The sequence below is a fragment of the Fukomys damarensis genome, unplaced genomic scaffold (assembly GCF_012274545.1).
Source record: "Fukomys damarensis isolate Sample0158 unplaced genomic scaffold, DMR_v1.0_HiC HiC_scaffold_4, whole genome shotgun sequence".
NCBI lineage: Eukaryota > Metazoa > Chordata > Mammalia > Rodentia > Bathyergidae > Fukomys > Fukomys damarensis.
Genome location: NW_022900916.1, coordinates 45,838,731 through 45,864,539, shown reverse-complemented (window position 1 = coordinate 45,864,539; position 25,809 = coordinate 45,838,731). Strand labels below are relative to the sequence as shown.

Genomic DNA, 25,809 nt, shown 5'->3' with positions numbered 1-25,809 from the left:
CAAACTGTTTTGACTCTTATCCCTCCTTGTATAGTATAATAAAACTAGACTTAAGATCTCCAATTAGTCAGTCTAGCGGTAATGTTCTGCCTAACCCGATTGGAGGAAATGTGTGATGTCTGGGAAGGAGCAAGGGAACACTTCCACACCATTATCCAGTATATGTTTCATAACTTGTGTGCTCATTGTGGAGTCACAAAGTCAAGGTGGTTTGCATCGCTCAGTCATCATGTATAGAATAGCTGCCCTACAGTTTTGTAGACATGAGGCATACTTTATTTCAATGAAATATATGTATCCTGTTGATGCTGCTAATAATATTCTTTTCTTGTGACACTGAAGTTTGGGATTTATTTATTACAGCAGCATAAGCCACCTTACCTAGACTTATACACTATTTTTATTCCTGAAGGAAATTTGACTTATCCAATGAAATGAAGTAAAGTAAGTGTATTGAATATGTTAAAGTGTGAACTTAGAGGAAAATAAGCTTAGAGTATTTGTTATAAAACCAGCTATTATTTTAGACAATTTTTAGGAATATCAGCTGTACAAAGCAGGGACTGTAATGATCATAAATATTTAATAGGAGAATATAAAACCTTTATTGACTTGCCTTATTAATATAATCATTAATATACTAGAAATAATAGAACCATTGTCAACTACTTTCACATGAGGACTCATGTTTTGTACAATGTCATTGTTAAATCCATTCATCTGTACTTTTCTTCTTCCTATTTTTAAAGCACTGTCTATTCTGAAGCAAGCAGGGTCTCTGGTCTCTAGGTTAGCTGTTCACTACACAGAAACAAGTCATGGTCATAATATGGTTTATAGAAAACTCTGACAAAAAAGGGTAAATCCTTTCCCCAAACTTAAATGGAGATAGCATTCAGCCATATATACATGAGTAGAATGATGAATTTAAACATATTCATGTGTATAATTTTAACATAAATTTGTTTAGATAAGATTGCAACTTCAAGATAACTTTTCGAAAATAGTGAATTAAATAAATTATTTTAAGTTGACAAAGTGGTTTTTTAAGCAGTTATTAGAAACATCACAGATTTAGAGTTTTTTTGAATTATGAAAAATTCTCCAAATATTTTGCTAAAGAAATTGGTATTGGTAAAAGAAATATTACACATAATTCCTATAAAACATTGTATACTGTAATTATAGTTTTGCTTAAAGGAAGTAATTTGAAATTTGATAATAAGATGATAGAAAATAAAAATATAATGGCAGATACTTTATTACCTTTTAATTTTATGCAATATGAAGGATAAATGAAAGCATCTTTAATGCTACATGAAAAAGTAAGTTTATTGATCATCATAAGAATGTCATTTATACTTTCAATTATATTTGTGGAAGATTCTGTTATCCTCAGAGATAAAATCTCCCAAGTGTTAGACAAAAACATAGGTAAAATTTATGATGAAATAAAATATGTTATCATTTTGATAAAATACTTTTTTATAATTAGAAGCCTTGAGTAGCTTGAAGTTTTATTTCTAGGAGAAATGCTTTTTATTTATGCAAAATTAATTTACCTTTAATTAGAATTTATGCCACTCACTTTTAAGAAGGAAAGGAGGAAATTAGTATTTTTTCATTTTTTTTAATAGAAAACTTCAAAGAGTGATGACTTGATATTCAAATCCATAATTTTTATTTATTGAGATGAGTTAGCATAGTAAGAAGTTTCATATGAGTTATTTACTTGACTTTATACTTCTATCTAGATGTAAGTATGTTGGTTATGTTGAACATATTTGTGTTTTGCCTTGAGGAATCTGAAAAGCCTGTAAGTGATTATAAAACACAGTCCAAGTTAAAGTTTTTAGAATTTAAAAATATTCTATTTTTCTTCTAGTCTCCCCAAAGTAAAACTCATATTTCACCTTATACTCCTAATCATCTCAATAGTATGCTTGCTTATGTTTAAGGAAGTCTGTACTAGTAAAGCAAGACTTATTTGCATTATCTATATTATTAAATTATATGTGGTCAGTGTAACACGATTTTATATATCCCAAGTTATGTATGACTTACATATAAGAAATTATATATAACTTCTTAATTATGTATCCGTTGCAACTTTTCTTATTAAATAAAAACAGGAAGTAAAGACTATCAGATTGATATGTAGATAGTTTTATAGTATGAGTTATTTTTTAGGTCCTCAGCCCAAAACACCTTCACTCCCCATTTGACACATACTCCAACATGTGTCCAAAGCTCATAGTTTGAATGTGTTCTGTAGTTTTATAATAAGTTTCTGTGGGACCATTGTCATCATAATGTAGCATATTACATTTACTTGGAAATCATATCTTTATTACTGTATCTACTTTAGAATTTTAATCTTTTTAGAACTTGATTTTTCTGCCCATAAAATATTAATAAGACAGAATGTAGGTAACAGGCAAATGAATTCTTGTTTGAAAATAACACCCCCAGCCATTTGGAGGGTAAAACCCAGAAGTGGATCTTAGAAGTGCCATTTAAATTCAGCTATCACAGCTTGCCATGAGGCCACATCTGGCTGCTAAAAAGGCTGGTTATGTACTTTTAAGCAATGGGATCTTGTAACCAGCCAAAACTCTACTGTTATGGCAGAGACAACAAGTTTTTAGAGAACATTAGTAGCCTTTCTAACTTTACAGACTTTGCTCTTTACTTTTTATAAACAAAGGCATTTATTTGCACATGACTTTTAAAGCATAGATCTTGCCATTCTGTGGTGAGTTTCTTGGGGGAAGGAATGCCTATGCATCTCTGCATATTCCATGCTGAGGTCAATGATTGCCCCCAAAAGTAGGGAATTGGAGCAACTAATGAATATTGTTTGAATGGATGATTGTTCCAACATTAGAAACATTCAGAACATTGCTAGTCATGAACTTGGAGAAATCCATGCAATATTAGCAAAAATTAGCAAATAAATGAGTGCTTGAGAGTGGCAAATTTAATTTCTAATTTGGCATAGGAAAAAGGTTGCTCAAATCTTCCAAACTCTTGGCCTGTAAGGCAACCATTAAAGCCAGTAACTTCTGGAGAAAAACTCAAAACAAAATCACACCACACACGCACACACACACACGCAGGAGGGAGGAGGGAGATCTAAGGCAGGTAGATTGTAGATTCTGTAATGTTCTAGAAATAACTGTAGTATATGAAACATACCTAACTCAAGTTAACATTAAAGGTTTTCAGAAAAGAAAAATGTTCTTGATCTATACAGTTTTATCTGTCACCTAACAGTATTTTTGTATGATTCCCTTTTTCTTTACAATTATAGCTCAATTGGCTTATGTGCTGTTTCCAGTCGTTCTGCATTGAGCTATTTTCATTCCAGCACATAGCTATTTTCAGTCTCAACTGGAAATGAGTGCAGTGACCACCTGATGTTGCTGACTCTTTTTGGCCTTCTTTGTATTCTAAGATTGAACACACATTATTTTTGGCATGACACCCTTTTGTATTGATTCTAAGAATTCTGTTCAAGGCTCCCTTTTTCTGTCTAGCCTCAGGAGTCTGTTAGGATGAAAGAGTCATTAAAATGTGGGTTTGATGGTAGGACAGACAAAGTCAAGCATTTATACATTGTTAACCTCAGGAAGTCATTGAACTCAGGTTTTAACTTGGAGGAAAATACTAGAATATTTCAGGTTAAAGGAACATTTCTCAAGAATAAAATTCAGATTCATTTTATATTTATTCTCATCTTTTTTGGAGTTTCACAGTTGGTGGTCTGTTTGATATGATCATGTGTACTTGGCACATCATAAGGTTAATAATTTCACTTGCCAGAAAATGTGTCCTCTGCCTGGTTACCACTTTTTTGTCTCTCCCATCTCAGTGGCACCTATGAGGTGGAGCTTACACTTGCTTTCTCACACTAGAGAAAGTATTTGGTATTTACACATGTGTGTCCTATTTATTTTACTTAAGAGTATCGCCTCAATGTGCATCCATTTAACTATAAATGTCTCCAATTTCTCAGTTTTTATGGCTGAGTAGTGCTCCATTTAAAAAGATATAATAGATAATATGAAATAGGAAGAAAAGGGACAATGGGGAAGGAGAAATGGGAGGGGTAGGGGAAAGGAAAGAAGGGAATGGAATTAATATGAGAAAATGAAAAAATGGAAACAAAGTCTTTGTAGATAGGGAGGGAGGAGTTGAAACATAATTTTGGGGATGGGGGGAAACAAAAGAACCAAGATTGATTATGTAAAGGTACAAATTTCAAAAAATGAATGTCATTATAATGTATACCACTGTTAGTGGTTTCAGTAAGAAAGAGAATCAGAATCCAAATCTGAGAGCCTAGAAATAAAAAGACAGTTGAAAACCTTTAGTGTTTGTAGAGGGAGGGAGGAGTTGAAACATAATTTTGGGGATGGGGGGAAACAAAAGAACCAAGATTGATTATGTAAAGGTACAAATTTCAAAAAATGAATGTCATTATAATGTATACCACTGTTAGTGGTTTCAGTAAGAAAGAGAATCAGAATCCAAATCTGAGAGCCTAGAAATAAAAAGACAGTTGAAAACCTTTAAATTTATGGGAACAAAACTGACAACACAATTAACATTGTAGTGAAGATCCTGCAATAATACCAGTCTATTCAGGCTACTCCTATGGGTGGTCCATGGACACATTCTCAGGGACAGATGTTCTCTACAATACTGCTATTTTGGAATAAGTAATAACTTTTTTGATTTAATTCTATGATTATTTTTATAATGACATTTTTTATATTTACCTTATTATGATATATCACTACATAAATATTCAGCTGCTTTATTTCCCACTTTAACCTTTGTATGTATAAACATTTTGATGCCATATTGTTCTACTTTAATTGTCCTAGACTACTGAGAAAAGTAAGCAAATATAAATACTGCACTTACACTAATGAAGGGCCAAGTGAGTTTAATTCCCAACAAATATTTGAAGTTGTCCAGTAGGGAAAAGGGTGGAGAGGATAATCTTGTAGCATAAGCTGCAAGATGGACTTGCTGAATTCAAGAAGGTCCATACTTTTCTAATTATTTATATTTCAAGTTGATAAAAATTTAAATACAAAAAATTAAATATGTACTACTCTCAAGTGTCTTCACAAACCCACGATCTCACATAGATCTCTTTTATATTTTAATGTGTGATACAAGTACCTAAAATGTCTTTTAGCAAATGTTTAGTGTAAAACACAGCATCATTATCTCTAATCTTCATTCTCTACATTTGCTCTATGAACTACTTATCTTTCATAACTGAAATTTGTAGCCTTTGAAACCCATCTCACCATTTCTGCTCTACCTTGTCCTGGTAACTGTCTTCCTAAATGGTTTCTATGTATTCAGGATTCTGAAAAATGTTTGTTAATTAGGGCTTTTAAAAGATAACACAAATAGCTATTTTTTTATATCAAGTTGCTAACTTAATTTAGAATATTAGCCTGGTTTTTTTATTGACTTTGCAATGTTGTTGAATTTAAATTAGAGCATTTCATTTATTTTAGATTTTAGCAATCTTAAGCATAAGGAATACTTAATATAGGGTATGTATTTGAATATCGCTAGGCAATATTAGAAACACTTAAAGTTTATCCTGGATTGTTACAGAATTTTAAAAATATTTTTATAGTGCCTTGGGCATTTCTCAAATTTTAACCAAGAAATAAAGTTATAAGAAATTTTCTTGGCCAGCTATTTGGAGAGACAGCTAGTTTGTACTTTTCTACCCATTGTAAATTTATGTCCATGGTTCTTATCGAGTCAATGAATAGAAATATTTATTTCTTTGGAATTTTAAGTTTACATTAATGAGGGAGGAATGATGTTAGTTCAAATACTTTTATTTTTTCTACTTGTTTTCATAAATATAAGAGTTATATTAGTTGGGACTAATGAAATGTAAAAATAAGTAAGACATAGTCATAGCTTCAAAAAATAACGTACTCCTTGTCCACAAGGATAATTTTTTTGATGATTTTAATGATGATGATGGTAATGATGATAATTTTTCATCACCAGTACCTTATTTAATGCTCATAGTGGCCCATGAAAGAAGTTTAATTACTGTACTTGTTTTACAGATAAAAATACTGAGTCTTGAAGAGCTATGATTGAGTCACAGTCACAAATTTTTTGCAAAGTGGAACAAACCAGACAGGATTCAATATAAAATTGATGATTTATACTTCCTCTCAAAAAATCATAGTAATATATTTTAATGTTTAAGATAAATACATATGTGCTATATAATGTCCATAAGAATGGTTATGATTTCGGTTCATTTTATTATCAATAAATAAGTATATGGTTTTACTTATTAAATAATAGAAATGTATCCTATGTGTCATTTATTATTACCAGGTTGATTTCAACCTAAAATTTGTATGGGTTTTAAGTAACAAATGTTAGTTCCCCATGAATCCAAATATGGAAGGTGATACTGTTGTGGCAAAGTGGCACAGCTCAGTGCTATAGCCAAGTGTTACAGCTCAATGTTATAGCTGAGTGTCACAGCTCTGAGGCAAAACTGAGTGTTACAACTCAGTTTTACAGCTCTGGGTCGCAGCCACTGCAACCTGAAGACTTGAGAATCTGAAAGTCACTGGAAGAGGTGGAGAAAAACTTTTTATTATGCTAGTGGGCTCCGTGTTTCTTACACTGCAGTCTGAGGGCTTGATTAGAAACGGGAGCCTCCTTATAGGGATCTGTGGGAGGACATGCTCACCTGAGGAGGGGGCAGAGTTACAGAACATTTCTAGAGACGGGGCTGAGCTAACACCACATTCTCGAAAGGTGATGCAGTTCAAACAGTTACAAAACATTTTGATACATTGGGCAGGAGCTGCACAAACTGTTATATTTCTGGAACAATTTGTGGAGAAAAACATGAAGGCAAGGGCCTTATTATTATTGCTGTGTCAATACTCTATCAAAACAGTTATGCAAACAGAAGATTTTAAAATAAAACATTTAACAGCGTATTTTTTTCATAGAAAAATAAAAGCCTAAATCTCGCTCAAAGTCCCATAGTATTTATATAAAAATACATTTATCATGACAAAATCCGCATTAATGCCTTGAATCTTCTTTCCTTTACTTAATAGAATGATTATTTTGGTATTCCAAAATGGTTCTGCTAGAACTGTCATTAGCTGCCTTTCTTCTTGCCATGTTTGTTTTACAAGCAGTTAGTTCCTAGTTTTGTTTTTAACCTAACATAAAACATATATTTAAAATGTTAAAACTGGCAAATCCCAATATAGAATTTAGGGCCACTTCATTAATTCTAACAATTTGCCGGTTTTTCCGTGCAGTTCATTATATGTTCTAACATGTTATTCTATGTGGTTTTCAATTTTTTCTCAAATAAAAAGTGAAGAAAATGTTTAACTAAGTATAGAAATATGAAAGGTTCACTTTGATAGTTTCAATTTCTTTTCTCCTGTTTTTTCTACTCAAAATTATATGAACCTTGTGAATTAATCCCACCAGTATAACTATTGGACCTTGAAAACATGTTAATTTCTGTGAGCTTTAACTTGCATATATTTTTAAAAGTAGGAATACTTGTTGGCAGAAGTAAAGTAGATGCCAATATGTATATTGCCAAGTATTGGGCTCAGAAATCATTGTTCCTTCTATTTTATTATTATTAAAAATAATGCAAAACGATTTCCTTTCAATTGTTAATGAGATTTATTTGAAAAGAGAATTTCTAAGTATCTTTTAGAATAGAAGCTTTTCATTTTCTTTAGCAGATGAACTACATGTAACTGTAATGATTTTGCAAGAAGCTTGCAATATTATATGTACTTTCTTCCCTCTTTGTCTTTTTCCAGCTTATCCTTGGTAAGATTTGGCTTAAGAACATCCATCCTGTGCTATCTGATTATACAATGAAGAAAGCTTTTGGATTTAAAAATTTCAGATTGATTACTTTGTCTCAGTTTCTCAGTTACTTACAACTTGTTTTACATAAGATTTTCTCATGAAAATATGTCAACATGATGCCATCAAGTAATATGGTGAATGAAGTTCATCAGTTTCCCTTTTCCATTTCAAAAATTTATTGTGAAAAAATATTTTACAGTTCTATTTTGTCTAGGAGTTAACAACAAATTCTGTAATCCTGGGCCAGGGATGGAGCTCAGTGGTGCTGCACCTACCTGCCTGGCAAGCACAAGGTCCTGAGTTAGATTCCAAGTACCACAAAAACAAACAAACAGACAAACAAACAAATAAATAAATAATTTGTAATCACCATAGCCTTCTAAATGGCAGAATATTTTGAGGGCAAGTGATTTTTAACTACTTAATAATTAGGACATCATGAGAGAAAAGGTGACAAGTTAAAATAGGTTGTTCATTGCTTTTCAGAGCATCAATAATAGTAGTAATTATACACTATAATGAATTTGAGAAAATAATCAGAGAAGGAACAGACTTTTAGTGACTACTTGACCCTCCTGCTGTAGCACTTAAACCATCTCAATCAAGTAACTGTCCATATGCATTTAAAATTATTAATACTGTTCTTACCTACCTTTGAATAAAAAAAACATTTCTTACAACTTTTCTGAAGTGACATATTCTTCTCTGGATATTTGATTATTAAAACAGTGCTACCCTATACCGTTCAGGTTATTAATGCCAAGTTTACATCATTGAAATTTTCTTATATGTAACTTTCCTAATATTTATGTGCTGGGTATTTAGCCATGAAAAAATTTAGCCTAGAAAATTTCTAGTTTTCTGTATCAGTGGAGCCACTAATAATAGCTGTGCTTTCTGTCTTGTTAAAGTTTTCAATGTATGGTAAACTCTGGAAGAATATTCCATGTTATTTAGTTACAGTCTTACAATGTACATAGTACACATATCTGGGACAATTTTCAATAACATTTCTAATATTTAATTTCATACTCAATCTAACTCAGTGTAAGTAAATGTTAACTAGATGAGTGGTTATAGTTATTTGATTTTCTATTTCATTTTCAAGGTAGAAACATTAATATTGGCTTGGAGCTTTGAAGTAATTTTTCCAACAACATATAAATTATAGTTTTTTTTCTTCCTCAATACAATCACTCAAATTTAGTGCTGTCATATAAGTAAACTGCCTGTTTTACCTGGGGCTACACTTAGAATTTCCAACAGAGCAAATTTCAATAGCAGAGCCATATTTTGAAATTTTAAAATAAATTATAAAAATTTAATAGCTGAACTTCTAAATAAAGTCAGATTAATAGATAGAAGGCCAGGTCAGATGTGGCCACATGCTGGAAGGTACTTGTTCAACTTGATCCATATAGATAGCCAACTTGGTCATTATCAAACCCAGTATTCATGCTTTGACCTAAATGTACATTCTCTGTTGGCCAAGTTAATAATAAAATCAATTGGTTTTCCTTCTAATTGTGAAAGACATTGTGTGAGATTCTTTATAGAGCTCTGTAAAATCAATTGTTCTGTCTTAGCTGATAGTTTCTTGATTTATATCTAAAGGGTCAAGGAGTGCATTTTATGTTAAGTGTCACAATATGCTCTTGATTTAGCATTGGACAAGCCCAGGGGATTTAGTCTTTTGGACTAGATATATTTTAATCTTAGTAATAATACTTTATCCCATCATTTATTTTTCACTAGGATATTAGCCAATGTGAATTTAATATTTTCTCTGGGTTTGTGTATTTATCTGCATAGATTATTTGTGAGTTCCTATTTAGATCAGAAAACAGTATGACATTCAGTCACCTCAGTTAGAGGGTAACTTTGCAGGACTCTTTAATTTAGCATTTGTGTGTACATGTGAGCCTGTATAGCTGAATTTAATATGTAAGTGATTTCTGTATGAATAGCAGAATGGGAGGCATTTGTCACAGGAAGACACTCCTGCAAAAACTACAGTCTTCCAGATTCATGTGTTCTATTCCACAGGACATTGTAACCACATACAGCAGCACAGGAATCATGGTTTTTACTATTGTTATTTTTGAAAGACTGGTGTCTTGTTAAGTTAAATGACTTTACTGTCTCATTTTATCAGTATTTAGCATGTCCCTCTAGGCTTGGGGAAGTTAACTATATTTAATTATCTTCCATTTTCTTAAAGTTAATCTTGAGTTGGTCCTGAATTGCTTATCTGATTTTCTTTCTTAGATTATCTACATGTTCCTAAGATGAAAGTGCTATATCTATGAACACAATACATTCCTTGTAGAATAAATTATGAAGAATTACTTTGCCTTGTATTAGGATGAAAGAGACTGTATATCAGCCAGCATGCATGCCCATTTAGACAGCTTATATTAGCAAACTTTAGTTCAATTTAGTGTCTTCTTATTAAGCTCATTCACCAAATAGAAAATATTATTTTAATAAGATACTGAAGAGTATTATTACAGTCACTGAAAAATACTCCTCAATTTCTTTAAAATATGCTAATTAAAATTAAATATTTTAATGTTTTCATCCTAGTTACTTGTTGATTGGGGCCAAATTTGCATGAAAAGTAGGAATAGGTATATATTCAGGTGATATATTTAACATTTCTATTAGAAGGCTTTAAATAATCATAAGGCTTTGAATAACCATAATCTAATACTAATTTGTATTTTTAAGGATTTCATGGAAGTATAAGTTTCTCTCTGTCACTCTCCTCATATATATACAGAGAGAGCACAAGGACCTGAGTTCGATCCCCAGTACGAAAAAAAAAATTAAATTGGGAAAACATTATTAAGAATGAAGTAATCACTGATTTTAATATGTGAGACAGTTGTAATATTACTAAACTGCATTTTAAAATCTTTGTTTGCCCAAGGAATATTTATTGGCAGAAAAGTATATCATATAGATGATCTTTTTTTTTCAGTTTTAATTGAGTTTATTGGTACATTTTAGGGATACAGTACAGTTACATTCGATGATCTTAATAGCCTTTTCAAATTATCATGGCAATTTATATATCTCTCCAAATCCTCAGTATATTTTAGGCAGATAAAAAATTATGTATTTAGTTGATGCTTATATGGATTGTCTTGATAGTTCAAATCACCCCACATATATTGCTGCCTTATTCTCTCAAAATTTTTGATTGCTTTAATTCCCTGCTAAAATTATCAACTATACTTCCAAATGTATGTCTGTTTGTCCATCCATCTTTCCATTTATCCAAGTGAGCCAATCTACCTACCTACCAACCAACCATCAACACCCCAAGTATCCTGCGTATCATACTATAAATAAGCGGAATAACAGAAATACATTCTGTGGCAAATAAAAACATTCTTCAATTCCTCATTATATAGGATGAAATGAAAATCCATTAGTATAAGTCTTGTTTATTTTTGTCTGTAGTTCTTAAGGTCAGTCTAAAACCTGATACAAAGGACTCTTTCCTCATATCACCTAAGCTGTCCTTCGTACCCTCTCTGTTCCAGACCCTGGGATGTATGTCTGAGTTATGAAATCCAGTCATCCATGACCTTAGCTTTGTGACGTTGCAGGATATACAGAATTTATGTAAACAGTTTCATTATCACAAAACGGCTTCAGAGATACCTGAAAGTGTTACTGGAAAAGGTGAATGGGGAAACTGGCAAAGGCATTGTAGAGAAGGTAATATATAAGCTAGCTCTAGTGGTTTGGGAGTATGTCAAAATACAAGAATATGCAATAAAGCAAAAAAAAAGGTAGTTTAGTTGTTCGGTTTGTTTGTAATGAAATGGAGATAGTAGACTGAGTGTACTTTGGACTCACATTGTGGATGTGGAGTAGCCTATACCTGTGGAATACATTGGTAATTAGTAACTAAGAAGTTAATAATTAGTGCAGAATGTGAGCAAATAGCTATTTAAATAAGATGGTGTCAAAGTTTTTATATAAGAAAAAGTATAGAGAATGCACTGAAGTGGATGAGAAGGTGTTAAGAAAGCAGTGCAGGAATTTCAAGAGGCCATGTGATTGAGTTGACAGGAATGGAAAGTAGCCAAAGATGCCACTGGTTATGCTGGTTTAAGGTGGGGGCGGGCAGCCTGAGGTTGCAAGGAAATTACATTACAGAATTGCCAATGCTTTGTTAATATCAACCTCTTCTGGAACTCCAGTCCTGGGACGAAGGGATCCTAGAGACTAGGGAGCGCCTGTGTATGCCCTGAATTCATTAATAACAATTTGGAGAGATGTGGATTCATTTTGTTTTTTATATTCTCATCCCAGATTCATTGATAAACTTTATATAAGTGTAAGTCAGGGCTGGGGATATGGTGCATTCAAGAGTGTTTACCTACCAAGTGCAGGCCCTGAGTTCCATTCCCACCACTGAAAAGCAAAACAAAACACAGAATGAAAAAAAAAAACAAAAAAAACAAGAAACAAAAATTTTAAAAACCAACCTATTAGCTGTTGGCTGTTAGCTTATAGGCACTTACCTAGGAAGACATCTCACATATTTATCAACAGATTTTCCATGTCAGTTTTGGCCCTAAGTAACTGAAGACCACTAATCTTTCTATTATCTCAATATCCTTTTATTTTCAAAGATTATTGTATTTAGCTCATGGAAGTGTGGCAGAAAATACACAGGTCTTATATTTGAGAGATCTATCTTTGCATCCTGGTTCAGCAGTAACGTTGTGTAACTTAGTTGGAAGTACTTAACATCTCTCAACTGCAGTTTTTTTCACTTGGGAGGGTATAGCATTTTGCTCTAGTGTACGGGTATTAAGTAGGAACTATTTAAACTACCACCTGACAGAGTGGCTGGTCACTAGAAGGAACACAGTAAAGGATAGAAATAATGAATTATACTTTTATGTTTTAAATTAATAATGGTAGCTTTAAGACACATCCTAGTTTTTATGGTCCATCATTTATCCTTCCACCTAAAGTCAGTCACATTCTCTTTTGAGTCTTTGTACTTCCTCTTGGCAGCTACTTGCTTTAATTTAAATTGTAATGTTTCTCATGAGCTTACTGGATATAAAAGCTTTATTCATCTTGTGTTACTTCTAGTGTTGACTATCATATACTCTACCTACAGATGAATAATATCTGAAAATATTTTTAATGCTTTTAACATATGGTTCAGTAGTAACTTATCAGCTTGATCACATTGTATTGTATCTCTGACAACATGGTGCACTGTGTAAACAGTCTATAGCATTGCTGGGGAACATATTGTATCATCAAAAGCCCTAAAAGGCTTGCCATCCCTGGTCTATAGTCTATCCATAGTTCTTATGCTACATTAAAGAAAATTCAAATGCTATTTATACTCAAGAAAATTTGGGCTTTATGTTACCTCTTTGATACATAAAAGAATAAATTAGTTATACAGTCACATATAATAAGGTATAGAACTTTAAATCTTTACAAATATAAATGATATCATAATTACTACAATAAATATCCCATTTAAAAACACCATACTCAAACTTCTGGAAAAATTTAATAACAAGTAATGTGTAGTTAAAAGTGTTTTTTTTTATTATTCTTCACTTAGGCATTTTCATATATATTTTGCCAATAGAGAGTTTATCCCTAGTTAATTTTATAAATTAAAATTTCTGTAAGGTCATGTCCATGAAACACCAATAACTCAATTATATTATTTTAAAACATTTTAAATATCTCACTGAATAACAGTAGGAACAATGGTCAAAGCATTTGGCTAACATGGTTTTTTTTTGTGACTTTTTTTTAATTACATTTGAACATATCGATTGGTATATCAACAAATATGGCATATTTATTTTATTTTATTACTATATGTTTGATAAATAACAATGATGTTCTTTGGGGGAATTAGTGCCTTGATTATTTTATTTCCTTTCCATATGTACATTCCTATTCCCTCGCTTCCTGAGATCTCTCATCTTCAAAAAGTGTACCTTCCTGTTTCCTGTCATCTCTCTTTTGTTTTGCTTACTACATTATTTTTATTTTGAGTTTCTCATTAAACAGAAAACATGCAAATCAAAACAACACTGAGATTCCACCTGACTTCATAAAGAATGGCTACTATAAAGAACTCAAATTCATGCTATTTTTAAATGTCTAAATGCAAAAAGGTTGTGCAGTAATCAGGCATACCTTGGGATCATTTGACAGATTTAAAAGAAGTGGTATTATTGTTATCATTATAGTAGTTTTATTGTATATAATAATAGGCGAGCCTTTGGCATTGTAAGCACAGTCAAGTTATAAAAATACATGGCTGTCTAGCAACTTTCTGGAATCATCAGAACTGAGAGAATCAACCTTTCAATGTGTTTAGAGGACTCTGTGCTTGTTTGTAAGAGCACCTTTCACATTCTATTCTGGTCCTCTTTAATTTGTCTGTTTTCCCCATTTGAAAATAATAATATACTCTTTTCAAGCCATTTTATAATCTCAGAGCCTATCAAATATCTGACACATACAGAGCAATAAATTATTATTTATAGAATGACAATGGAGTAAGCAATTATTTAATTAATTTCACTACCACTGTAATTTTCACCAGTTCTCAAACCTTAGTGGGCATAAAATTATCTGTACAATGTAGTTTTATGATGCAGATTCCTAACTCCTGAAATAAGGAAATTCTAATCCAGTAAGAGCTATAAACATTGGGAATATGCATCAAAATAAGGACACTGCTGTTTTTGATTCAGATAAAAAAGCATTCTTCAATAGCATTGATATATATTAAGGTGATTAGCAAATTTGTGAATTAGGGTCAAAGTGAATGAGGGCTTGATGTTGAAGAGGTTTGAGATGACTGTAAAGCACACAGTGAAAGCCTTGGTTCTATCTTCTCTGATTATGTGCCTCATGGATTTGTGAGGTCAGTATGAGTAGAAGGTAAAGGTAAAAACAGTTTTGTCAATGTGGCCCCATTGCAGTACTGCCTAAAGCTCAACATAAAGACTGGTATTCCAAATGGATTGCATTTGGACTCACCAGTGGTTCAAACCAAGAGAAAAGCAGGAAGTAAAACTGAGGGACAAATAACATCTAGTGTCTCAGTATAAAAACCATGAGGTGTATTGACACCAGAAAAGAATCTGACCATGACTTCTGACCTCAGGATGTCCCATTCTTTCTCAGTTCCCATTTTATTTTATTTTCTCATGTTAGTGGAAGGGATATAGCAAAGCATTGCTGTTTCCATAGCTAGATATGCTTCTTAGGTGCTGGCCTTCTGGAAGGCTTAATTTTCAAAAGCATCTATACTTTCAGATTCTCCATAGAATCTTTAAAATACTGTAGATTCTTGGACTCTGAGCCATGTCTGATAAATTTCCAGGGAGCACACAAGGGATATTGATGCTTATAATCTGCTACAGTGTTTTGAATGATTGGCCAGCTATGGAATTTTATTAATGGCTATTTTATTGTATTTAGAGAATGAACCGGTTTCCCCTATCTTTAGCCACACCTCTCCTTCTCTCATCATCTGGTCTCTTCATAGACTTTGTTTTAACTTTTTTTTTTTTTTTTTTGGTAGACTTGCTTTCACAGATTTTAGATCTCAGCAATCATAGTAGTAATTTCTTTTATTCCCTTCTCCATTAGTTCTGAGTCTAAAGACTTACTCCCCCGACCTTCTCCATAGGCAGTATATTAGCTGTCCTGAATTACTTTAAAAATAGGAATACAGTGAGTGCACATAGCTAAATAAGTGGCCAATGTCTTTATTAACCTAAGGATATAAGAACAAAGTGACTAGAAAGGAGAAAGTTGAAGAAGAAATGTAGAATATGGGTTCACAATTAAACAGGATGTTTGGCATTTTACTGACTTTTTAAAGATTCTACTCTGTAGTAATTCATTTATAGAATAGTTACATCTTCCCATTGGCTCATTGCTTCCATTTACTCAGCTACTGTAAATAATTGCCATCAGCAAACTTTTTGAAATTTTCAGATGAAAAGAACTAAATTAAGGAAGTTTCCCTGGTGTATCTTTTCCTCACAGAAAGGATCTTGAGTAGAACTCAGAAAGCAAGGGACAGTGAACACAGCATGGTTATTGTAATATCTTAATGCAGTCCAGATTTTTGAGAACCATAATGTCTATTTTTATGTACAGTGAGGTTTTTAAAAAATATATTTCTTCAATTGAAGCAGAGTATAGTGGATTTTATGTTCAAACGTAAGCAATATTGGAGAAGGCAATATCAATAAGTTACACTATGTGAATTAATGCCATGGGAGTTTCTTTCTTTGGTTATTTCAAAGCTGGTTAGTATTTTAAAGCTATTAGTCATGTGTAATTGTACCTGGGAGTAACATTTTTCATTACCATCTAAAGATGATTCATTTTGTTGCATATAGGAGAAACTTTGAGGATAAATTCCACTGATTTTTAATGTTCTCAAGGACTTTAAGTGTACCTACAATTAAAACAAAATTATCTTTTCTTACATAGTCTATCTGATCTACATATTTTAAATAAAGTGTTATTATTAAAAATGCAGAAGTCCAATGCTGGGTATATATCCAAAGGAAATGAAATCAGTATGTTAAAGAGATACCTGTATGTTAAAGAGATACCTATAATTAGATGTTTATTGCAACACCATTCACAATAGCCAAGACATGGACTTAACCTTGACGTCCATTAACAGATAAATAAAATGTGGTATAAATAGATTATTGGGCCAAATTATTTTTTACTAGAAGAGGTTGTATTCTTAATGGAGTGTCATATAAAGCCTCCATATATGATTACCCTCCTGTAGTGGATCAGTCCAGTATTCATTTTTCTGGGCAAAGGACATTTATTTGGGCCAGTATAAGTAAGGTTGCCTTCAATGATCACATAATTGATAGACATTGTGGTGGGATATAGCAATATTGATGTGTTCTTAGTCTTTCAGGATCTCAAAACGCATGTGTTTATAGGGTTTCATGTGTTTATAGGATTTCTAAGTTATATGGCAATTATTTTCAGCATTGACCATTTTATACCCCTCATTTTTTGGTGTACAACCCAGTGAACAATTATTTACACCACATCATATCTCCTGTTGTACAACTTTAAATTAAGTATTTGTACTTCAGAGAAGATTTGTTTGCTTGGTTTTCATATTTATTTTCTAGAATTATATTGATTACTTGAGTAAAGGAAAACTTAAATTTTTGTTTGTTTTGGTACCAGGGATTGAACGCAGGATCTTGCTTTTGAGAAGCAGGCGGCGGAAGCACTAAGCTAAATCCCCAGCCCAATACGTATGATTTTCTTGAAAGGAAATTATTGATGTAGAATGAATGAGATGGAAATCTTTTGGTTTCCTAAAAAAAAAAAATAAGAGTATAAATCTACTTTTATGTGGCTTTTTATTTTCTCCTAAAAGAAAAAATAGAAAACTGTGTGAAACAGTTGGGTAATTTTCTATCTCCCTTCTTCACAATATATGCAGGGTCCAAGAAGTGTGGACCTGTCTAGAAGCTAGAACGTCAAAGAAAGCGTTATCATTCCTAGAGCCCTAGAAAGAAATGTAACTTAATGAGATCCATTTTAAATTTCTATAAGATGAAAATATATGGTGTTTGAAGCCATAGAATTTGTAGTAATTTGTTGCAGAAGAAATAGGAAACCAGACAATGAGGATTGGAGTCAAAAGTAGGAGCACTCTATGTTTCATGGAGAGAGTCAAGCAGTGCTGCTAAATTCCCATATTTTTTGTGCAGAAAGGTACGACTCCGAGATGTTGCATTATACTGAATGTTTGGACAAGATCCATAGTTGCTCTTTCTGAAGCTCAATGCATCAACACTGTGCACAGTATACTTTTAAACTTTTTATTAGTACATTTTTGTAATACATAGTGGTAACATTCCTCCTGGGAAGTCTGTACAAGTACATAATTCTTTTTTCATCCTTTTTCCCTCTCTACCCTCCTGCCTCCCTCCATCTCTTGGTCCACTTCCCTTTTGCAAAAGATCTGTTTCCCTATTTCCTATTACCTTCTGTTTTGCTTTTTATTTATATTCTGGATTTTTCCTATAAGAGAAGCTGTGTGGTATTTAAGCTCATGTATCTGATTTATTTCACTTAGCAATATGGTCTCAGGATGAATCTATATTCATACGAATGACTCAAGTTTATCCTTCTTTATGACAGAATAGTACTCCATAACACAATGCTTTCTTTATTCATTCATCTTTTGAGGGACATACAGGCTGCTTCTAAGATTTAGCTATTATATACTGTGTCATGCTGCTTTTGCACTACTGTATCAGTATTAGAATTCTACTGCTTTTTTTTTTTTTTTCCGGTACTGGACCTTGCGCTTCCTAGGCAGGTAGTGGCACCACTGAGCTAAATCCCCAGCCCTACTGTTTCTTTTTCAAAGTAAAATTGTATAAATCCATTTTCTTATTTCATTATATATTAACTTTTATCATATCTTTAGACATCAAATTGGAATTATCTATCATCTTGTCTCACTAGCTGCCATTAGTATCTTTCTCAATACAGTTTTAACAACCAGTAATTGCCAAATGCCCCGAGGGGCAAATCACATCTGAATGAATACCACTGGGTTGTATTCCTTGAGTGCTTAACTGTTTTTTCTGCAACATTTTCTGCAAAGTGTTTTTTTTACAATCACATTTGTTAGATGGGCTCTTTTTTAAAGTACCAAAATACCTCCAGGCATAAAGCCACAACTTACCTCAATGACAGCTCAAACTTAAATGCTGTATTTTCCCTAGACATCAGTCACCTTAACGGGATCTTTGTTGTGCTCCCTCAGAATGTTTTCCTTCATTCCTCTCTTATCATGAACTACTTATCTTTAAAACTTCCCTGATTAAATATTCTACCCTCCAAGATTTTATGCATTGACTACTGGAGACATCTCCCCTTATAGTTTTCTAACTGCCATTCTCTCATTCATCTCTATAATCCCCAATTTCTGCTAGTTGTATTAACTTGAAAACATTGAATTTATCTTCATTCTCATTTTCACACACAAATAAATGGCTACCACTGACAACAGCTGAAATCTGGGTCCCCAGTAATATTCTGTTTTAAAGTAAGGAAAGCCAAATTGAGAATGTTTAACCATAAAAGCTATGCAAAACAAAACAGAGATGGGTAAGTTATTAAATATAAATTATTTCAGAAAATCAAGATGTGTAGAATGGCCTCTGGCTTGCATGCAAGAATGAGGAAGTGGCAAGCCCCTCAAAGAGTGCTGTGCACTCTCACCAATGCCTCCTCTCCTGTTTCATGATTCTCACTCTCTGAGACCAGTTCCTTCTCTTTTGGGCTGTCCACATGCAGAGTGACTGAGTGAAAGGCCCCAAAGTTTACTAGTTCTAACCCAACCTGAACCACAATGTCTTGTTTTCAATTCTAGCTTCCCAAGAGAATGGTGACATGGCCTATGGAGGATACTTTTATTGCAAAAAAAGTGATCCAATGGTGACAGCAACAACTGGTTTGGAAATTTACCCAAATCACCTGTTTACCAATCTGAAATGTAGTTCTCAAATTTTTACAAAAAGTGTATGATAGAAAAAATTACACATACAGCAGTTTAATTGTATGAAAGCAAGACAAAATAAGAAAATGTCATTTTGGGGATGAGAACATTTACATGATTATAAATACATATATCAATGCTCATATTTCAAATTTCTTCTATCAAAAAGACTTTTAAAAGCAGTTTTGTCCAGATACAATGTCTAGTTTCTGTTTAGTCAAATAGAAATTTAATTTTTCTTGTGCAAATAAACAATTAAAAATATCAAGAGCTTTTTTTTTTAAATCAAGACCTTTTGGAAGAATCCCTAATGTATTTTTGTACAACATAGAAACTATAGTTTTAAAAAATGAGTATTTCCAGTTTTTCTTTAAAATATAATCTTTGTTTAAAATAGGATGATTTTTTAGTAAAGCATATTTTTTGAAACTTTCCCTACAAACTAGTATTTCAGCACGGATGTAAAATTTGAGTGTATGATTTAAAAAGACTGGTGAGGTTGGATTTTTTTGTTTTCTTATATAAGGATATTTTGTTTTATTTTTCTGACAAGTTCACTGACAGAGCTTCAGAGGTAACTTCACAGCATCTGCACTTACCTGTCAGCCCAGAATGAGTCAGTCCTACATTTGCTAAAAATGACATGACCAACATGGCATAACGGTGAACCCTAAGAGGATTTCAAGGCACTGTATGGCACCAGACCCTCTCATTAGTGCCATGGTTTTTATTAGTACAAGCCAGTTTTCTAACCTTTGCAAAATTGCTGGTAGGATATAGCATATACTGGATGTCTTGGTATTCTGACATCTCTTTATGTCACATTTGTTTATTTTTTAAAACCTGTTTACAGCTTGTTGAATTCTTCTGAGTATATTTAAAACATAAGGACCCAGTGTAAATCCTGGAAAAAAAAATCCATATGTTTTGTTGGTGGAAAATAAGAAGAAAAACCTGCTAGTTCATTAAGCCTGAAGAAAACTTGTTTTCTGTCAGTCCTCATATCTAGGGAGATAGCATCCCGTCTAGGAAAGAGCCTGTGATCCAGCAAAAGTTCTAGATCCAGCACTACCAGTAACAGCCTGTGTTATTCTTAGCCTCTCTTAGATTCATTTTTGACATGTGAAATAGAGGGCAAGATTTCTAGGATTCTTTTGTGTTAATATTGATTTTTTTCAAAGTACTCTTCCTGCCTTCTTTCTTCCCTTCCTTCTTCTCTTTCACAAATGTTGATGGAGCAGATAACAAATAACAGGCACAGTGATGAATAACTCTACTGATAAAACCAGGTACCTCATGTTATATATGTAAAAGAGTTAATATTGTTACTATATGCAGGTGGATTCCTGAATCCCAAATATATATTAGGTCCTACAGAAAAACTCTTTGAAGTGAATTTAACCAAGTCTGGATGTTGTTTATCTTCACTGAAAGAGATGACAAAGGAAAAAATGCCACAGTTGTGATTCAAAACACTTTCAATTACATTCATAACTTATCTTGAGAAAGCAAAGGATCTTGTTTTTCAAAAGAACTAGAAATAAAAATATCCATGGTAGCTTTAATGTTTTAAAGGCCAATGCAAGTCATGAAGGTTGCCTTAAAGTCTAGTACATCATTCATTGTTTTCCATTTTAAGGTTAACATTTACCATGTACTGCTTAGAGACAACTCTGAAAAGCCCGTCACTGCTGATATCTAACATGGTGAGTCCCAGTTGAGTTCCTGATGTCTCTTACTGACACTTCCTTGGGAGTGACTGATCATTCCCCATGTCCAGGTATGCTGAATAGTGTGGATTGATAAGATACAACTAACATTTCAAAACAGGAATGTTTGGAAAATGAGAAAAATAATGAAATTTTCTTTTTGATGACTTGTCTAAAACACAGGATGATATTTAACTGAAATTAGAGAAAATCATATTTTGTTATATATGTACATAAATATTTCAGATAAAAATGAGTAAATAAGACTCATTTGCACAGTTATGAGGTTATATCTGCCAAATTCATAACAACAGATGTCACCCCAAAATCAAAATTAAGAGAACAGATTTTTAAAAACCATTTGATTTGTCAGGTAGTTACTGAACTACTTGTCATCATATGACTAATCTGTCTTTCTAAGAGCAGAATCATGACAGATATTAAATGTAGATTAGAAGTAGGAGTATCCGATGCTTTTCATGGTGGTGGTTTATACATCAAGAAAGCTCCTGGGGAAATTCCATCTGCTAGTGAGACTAAACTGCATTGAGTATTTATTGTTTTCTGTCATGGTATGGTAGCTATTGGTTAGCAGTTTTTTTTAAAAGGAAAATTCATGTGTTTATACTTTTCATTTTCATATGTGCTTTCTGGAAAGTATATTTGTCTTGTGAAGGTGTTAGCAAGGAACTAGTTTAGAACTCAATTCTAATCAAAGAGAAAATATTTTAACATCATTTATTTTTCTCCAGTGGAACCAGAGAGGTGTTTGATATCTGTTGAAGTAACTGTAGTGCATCAATACTTAATCATAATTTATGCAATTTCCCTTTACTTCTTGAATGAAATTTTTTCCCTGTCAAATGGATGATTATTTCAAATATAATTCGAAGTGATGCCTTCAAGATATGTATTTTTTCTTCTAGCAATCTCAAAATCAGCCTAGTTTGTGCAATGTAAAAGATGCCAACTGTCATTTGAAATTCTCTTTTAGAGCATTTATATGTAATGGAACTTAGGGTCTTAGAAAATCCTTTCCACTGGTTACAAAGCAGCTAAAAAAGATTAGCTGCTTAAGGTGTGCCTGTCATATTACTCTTCTGGATGGACAAGGAAAGAATTCAAGTGTAAGTCAAAGAGATTAAAAACATTTTGAAAAGTAGAACACATACATGCTAAATTTAAATAACCTCTCTCATCAACATTAGAAACCTGTGACAATAGAGTGTGTGATTAATGGAGAAATTAATGGTTTAGGCAATAACTGCTAAAGGAATTCATAGAAGATCGCTTTGCTAGAAAGGTAAATCCAAAGGTAGGAACTGAACTGAGTGATGAAAGATAGAGGCAGCACTGGATACCCTATTATTTTTCAGAGTAAAACAGGGTTTCATGAGTTCTTGTACAAAACAGTTGTGCCCAATGCACCTCTATCATTTTAGTTTAGGTTTCCCATTGCCCAGTAATCTCAGTGATCATTGATACAGTGCCCCACGTGAAAGGTCCATATCTCTGACTACTTGGCTTGAAAAATGCCCAAAGCTAAAGCAGACAGGTAAGAAAGTTGTTTCTTTTCTAAAGAATGACTGAGACTATATAAAGGCTATGGGTACAGAGTAGAAAGACTAGGAAACTAGCTTAGTCAGGATACAAAGGCTTTTGAGGGTCTATGTATGTGACTTTACCTTTTAAATCAGTGTTTCCCAGAGCATAGTCATCAAAGCAGTAATTCCAGGAGATGTGATAGCTCTTCATGGGGGTATGGCAAAAACAGGAGTGAGATTTAGAAATTCAAATATATATTAAAAGGTCTCAATAAAAAATGAATTTTTATAATAAATCTTTGTAGAGCTCTTAATATATTAATGTGCCTTATGACTCCAAGAGGACATACTCCACATGAATCTTCAGGCCCGTTTGATTATGAAATCCCCTTTCAGTGGAGTGTCCCACGGCATAGGTGCACATGAAACAAAACTTAGGAAATTCTTTTATTGAGCATTGTTAACTAAGAAGGGAATGTTTTGACTAACTCAGAGTTCATTTGACTGTTTTGTGTGGCAACACTATTATATTAGTGAGGCTTTTGTTCTGTTTTGTTTCTGAAACAAAGTACCCAACACCTATAAATTAAAGAAGAGATGCGCTTTGATTCACAGTTTCGTTGGATTCAGTCCATATGTAACCAGCTTTCAGGTAGAAATGACATGGCAAAGGGGCATAGTAGAAGAAAAGTGCTCAACCCATGACAGCCAGGAAGCAGAGAGAGAAAGGAGGTATCGGTGACAAGAATCCACCGTTCCAGTTTAAACCCTGTTTAGGTACTTTTAACCAGGCCCCACCTCCTCACAGCACATTTAAGAACTTGAACTCATCTGTTGGTAAATCCATGGATGACTACAGAGACCCCATGATCCAGTCACCTTCCAAAAACATGAGGTTTTGGGAGGACATTTGATACCTCGACTGGAACAACCATATTAAGGTAAAAATGTTGAGATTAGTTAAAAATACACATTAGCTCAAAGATCTCACAGTGTAATAAAAAATAAATCCCTCCAAAGTGTAAAATCACTTGATTTATGCAATATTAAGAATAAACAGAGAGGAGCAGGCATACTATAGAATGCATTAAACAAGCACATGAACTTTAGATCCAAACCATGGGGCTTTGCATTATGGATTCATCACTAACCAGGTGTGTGTCCTTGGATAAAGTACCTACCCTTCTTGTACCTCAGTGTTTTCATCTGTAAAACGGAGCAAATACTGTCAATTTCGCATATTGTAAGAAATGAGTGATGATGCATAAAAAGTAAATAATAGCGTATAGTGTATAATAAACACTGTAGTTATAAAAAGTTTTTATGTAGCATGGATCATAGCTAAGAAAAGACATCTGCATTTCCTTTGGGAAACGAGAGGACTACATGATATGAGAAAAAGAGTGAGGGGTAAGGAAAAAAGAGCTATATCTATGGAAACATCTTCATTAATTCCACAAATATGACATAATTCGATGTTATAGAAGACTATTACATGAAGAGGTAAGAGATAGGAGATGAAGCTGGGGAAGTGCAGATGTCACACTGAGGACTGTGTACTTTATAGTGTAGGTAATGGAAAGCCAAGAAAGGTTCTAAGAGTAAAATGGTTACAGTTATAATTAAGAAAGATCATCCTGTTAACAACCCAAAAGGCCTTTGTGACTCATTTAAGGAATGTATGTCAGATCAAGGACATAGAATCTTGGATAGAGAAAGGTCTACTTCAAAAGTATTTAAGTATCCTAAACCTTTGGTGTTTGAATGCCTCTGAAAGAGAGAAAGGAACTGAAAAATCAATGTTGAGCTTGTAGCTTGAGAGAATAAATGAAAAGTAACATCCCTAATCAGTTTGAAGAAACAAAAGTAGAAAGGGATGGAATAATATAGGGAGGCAAATAGTATGATCAAGCTGTGGCTGTTTGGGTTTAAGGTCCCATGGTACATATAAGTACATCTATCTAAATGATATTCAGACTTCTCTTTCTGGAGCACAGCAGAGAGTTCTCAGTTAAAGGTAAACATTTGCAAGTCATGACCACATAGTACAACATATAGACAGGGAAAATGATGAAAATACTGGCTCAACTCCACAGTGGAGACAGAATGATTACTAAGGACATAATCTGAGAAAAAACACACAACAAAAATATATCAAGACTAGAGTTATCCACACTTTGAGAATCTGTGCATGCCCTATTATTTTTCAGAGTAAAACAGGGTTTCATGAGTTCTTCTACAAAACAATTGTGCCCAATACACCTCTATCATTTTAGTTTAGGTTTCCCATTGCTCAGTAATCTCAGTGATCATTGATACAGTGCCCCACATGAAAGGTCCATATCTCTGACTACTGTGTTTGTTCCTTGGCTTGTATGGTGACTACCTCCACCTAGCTCCTTGCCATCACTGTTTCATAAATATTATCTCAACTCACATATTAGTGGACTTTTATTTCATTTGGAAATTTAAAACAATAAAAGAAGGTAAAGGGAATAAAAATTTTAGTTGTAACTGTAGTTGCCTATCAAGTTAGTAAAATGAATTGGAAAACAGGTACTGAAAGCATTATGTTAAGACAGACAGTCTGCTCTTTGAGTATACCAGCACATACAAGAGGTATATGAAAGATTACTATAAAGAAAATAACACCTAATATTTGCCTTCTACTTCAAAATCTGTGCAGTATGTTCTTGAGTATCAACAATGCACAGGCCATATTTTTGTTATATATATTTGTTATAATTGTTATGATATAATCATATTATAATGTTATAATTGTTATATATTTATTCTATACTATTGTTTTTTATAGAAATTAAAGGGTGGAAATATAGTATCTTTTTAAATGTTGAGAATAATAAATATTAAATGATGAGTTGGTACTTAAAACTTTGTGAATTCTAGGTCTTTTGATTGTACTTGTTCTCTGTTAAATTACCTATATAGGGCTTTCGCTACTTGAGTAACTACATTTTTCAAGAAGTATACATGGACTTAATTATCTGTGCCTGAGTACCACCCAGCAGCCAGA

General features: G+C 33.0%; 1 protein-coding gene and 1 long non-coding RNA gene across 3 annotated transcripts in view; both read left to right on the top strand.

The window, feature by feature from the left end:
* Kcnd2 (potassium voltage-gated channel subfamily D member 2) overlaps positions 1 to 25,809 on the top strand; it is a 483,658-nt gene that overhangs the window by 110,611 nt on the left and 347,238 nt on the right. The window lies entirely within an intron of this gene.
* Positions 362 to 25,809, top strand: LOC104869928. Of its 2 annotated transcripts, none has more exons than XR_002025704.1 (3): positions 362 to 444; positions 21,162 to 21,228; positions 25,725 to 25,809. It is a non-coding gene; the product is annotated as an uncharacterized LOC104869928 (long non-coding RNA). The 2 variants fall into 2 exon arrangements; XR_782398.1 differs by having other exon boundaries at positions 21,162 to 21,302.